A 3,275-nucleotide genomic window follows, 5' to 3' on the forward strand; every position below is an offset into this window, starting at 1 on the left:
CCAAGTCTTTTGATTATCTTGCTACTATCATATATCCAATGTTCCTCCTTGCGGTAACATCTTCTCAACTCATTTATATTGAAAGTTACTCGCCCCTTTGCATGTGTTAGTTTTGTTCCTAACATGTGTTTGTATATGTTGTGCTTTCTAATTGTTTTGCTTGAGAAATCAAGTATATGCATGTTGGGTTGCACACCATGTATTTGTGTTTGTGTTGGAGCCTCTTTGCATCTTGTTGTATCTTATATGGCTCTTATGAGCGATTAATGGACAATTCCATTTTGGGGGAGTGATATTCCTTTGGGAATTTCATGATCCTAAACAATGTGTGTACATGAGGAATATCACTTAGAATTGATATTGCGAGATTATCTAGTCGCTATGTGGTATGTCATCTTCATGAGAAATTCAAATTCTAATGTCCATTAATATATCTACTTGGATCTTATTTACTTCTTGTGAAAATAAATTCCTTATCACATTATGGGGGAGTAATAAGCTTTGTGCATATTACAAGCCTAGAAAATGTGAACATTTGAGGTTGTGTCACATAGAATTGATACCGTAAATTATCTCTCTCCTATGTGGCATGTTTGCTCAAACAAGCTCCATTTTGCTTAAATAGCTTCATTGCTAATATCTTTGTGGATCTTATTTGTGAAAGTTTTTCTTGGCATCGTTTTTCACAACGTGTCTCTCTATACATTTTTGGAAAACCATGTGCTTAAAGTCATACTATTAATTGCTTTGCATGTTGGTATGAATACTATTAATTGCTTTGCATGTTGGTATGAATACTATTAATTGCTTTGCATGTTGGTATGACTAAATGAAGCTATCAAGAAACTATCTTTGCATGATGGTTAACTCTTACCTTTTTACCATATGCTTTATTCGTTGTAAATATGATCTCATGTATACTTACAAACTTCCACCGGGAAATATTTCCCAATACCTCTTGTCCTAGGACAAGTGGTAATAAGTTATGAGGTAGATATTTATTGATCATATCTACATTGGCTCTTGTGTTTAAATTGCCTTATTTATTGCCATGAATTTGTTGTGCTTTGACTCCCATGTGTCTTCCTTGCATCTTATGGATCTAATTTGTCTATTCAAACTTTCTTAGCATTTTTAGTAGATATAGGTAGCGTGATGATCCTAGTTTTGTGCATTTTGTATCCATATTCTAAATCCTAGATAATGCACTAATCTTGGGGAAGCTCTCCTATATTTGTTATAATGCTTAAACTTCTCTTGATCATTATCAAAAATTTGGTTTTGGGAGACATAAATTTTCTTTTTGGTACTTTGTGCCATCATAAAAAGTTTCGAGGGTTTGGTTTATTTGTTGGAACCTTGCTCTCTTGGGAGTTGGTTATCTCATTCCTTTGAGTTTAGGTTTAATTAGCTTCTTATAATGAGATAATTCTTTGGAGTCAATCTTGTGTTGATTTGATTCTTTGATATAATTTGGGCAACCATTGTCTCTTGATTTATTTGGTGTTTTGTCCAAATTGTATCTTCCTTTGGTTCTTGAAAGTATTGTGCATGCATATTTAATATATGTATATCTTATGGCATGTGTTACTTTATTTGATCCAACATATAGGGTAAACTCCATCAAATCCTAATTTGGCTAAGATGTGCATGAAATTCAATTTCATATCTATATGCACATAGAATTGTGGAGTTTGTCCTATATGTTGTAGTGTGTCTAACTACTTAGGACCCAATTAGTTTGGGGACCTTTTTGTACTTACCTTTGTGTTAGGTACAATGGATATGCATTGGATGCTTGTCTCACTCTTGGGAATAAGTGGTGACTCAATGGTAACTTGAGGCAAGCTAGGATGGTCAACGAACACATATCTACTACATCCACACCAATGTTATCTCGGTAACAAGTATCTTATCATGCATATTTTTCTAGCATCCAACCATGTGGTTGCATCTTGGCATGAATCTCTTGATTTGCAAATGTTGTGCTTCTTGCAAAAGTCTTAATGAAACCTCTTTATTGTGAATGTGAGTAATTTGAGATGAGTGCATTTGTTGGGAAGTATTTTAAATCATGCTCATGATGATTCATCCATCCCAACTATGCCTATCTAGCAATTTTATTGCATATCAATTCCTCAAGGCTCTCACATGTGCAATATAGATGAAAGTGCAAATTTAGTTACTTCTTTTGGTATCCTCGTTTGTGATACTTGTTGCCTTTCTCAAATGCATCCCAACTATCGTCTATCCCTTGTTGATATTTGTGATGTATTTTAGTTGTTTGTGGTTGAAATTCATGAATGTACAATAAGATAAAATTGAGCCTTTGGCCATGCTATTAAGCAAAAATTCTTATTGGTATATTGCATGACTTCGTCTTGGATATCATACTATATTTCTTGCGTATCTATTTTGTGTGTGCATGTTTCTTTGTGGATAAATATCTTTGTGATATTGCCCACTTAGAGAAACTTATACACATAAGAGATGATACATCTCCTTTTGATATCTTATTTATTTATTGCGTGTTGATTGGTCATGCTAAGCAATATAATTCATTGAAGACTATGATGATGCTTTTTGCTCATCCTTGTAATAGTCTTATAATATGCTTTATCATGCCAATCACATATCCTCTTGGTTGAGCCTTTTTATTATGGTGCCTCTTACTTGTTGCTCAACTATTTGTTTGTTGCAAGTGTTAAGCTTATTTTTCTATCTATGATCTATTGCAAATGTTTGTTTTTTAAATGGTAATGAGGGAGTGAGGATTCCATGTTATGCATATTGTATTCAAATGCAACATTTTAATTTATGCATGTACCTTGGGGAGCTTCCTCATTTGATTTAGAGCACTATCTTTTGGTGATCATTAGAGTTTGATTCACTTGGTATCTTTTGTTTTTTTAATGATATTACGGGAGTGATGATTCCATGTTTGTGCACTTTATACTCCAATGCAAATTGTCTAGTTTTGTGCACAAACCTTGGGGAGCTGATACGTCTCCAACGTATCGATAATTTCTTATGTTCCATGCCACATTATTGATGTTATCTACATGTTTTATGCACACTTTATGTCATATTCGTGCATTTTCTGGAACTAACCTATTAACAAGATGCCGAAGTGCCAGTTGCTGTTTTCTGCTGTTTTTGGTTTCAGAAATCCTAGTAACGAAATATTCTCGGAATTGGACGAAATCAACGCCCAGGGTCCTATTTTGCCACGAAGCTTCCAGAAGTCCGAAGGAGAGACGAAGAGGGGCCACGAG

This window comes from Lolium perenne, chromosome 6 (genome assembly GCF_019359855.2).
Source record: "Lolium perenne isolate Kyuss_39 chromosome 6, Kyuss_2.0, whole genome shotgun sequence".
Classification (NCBI taxonomy): Eukaryota; Viridiplantae; Streptophyta; class Magnoliopsida; order Poales; family Poaceae; genus Lolium; species Lolium perenne.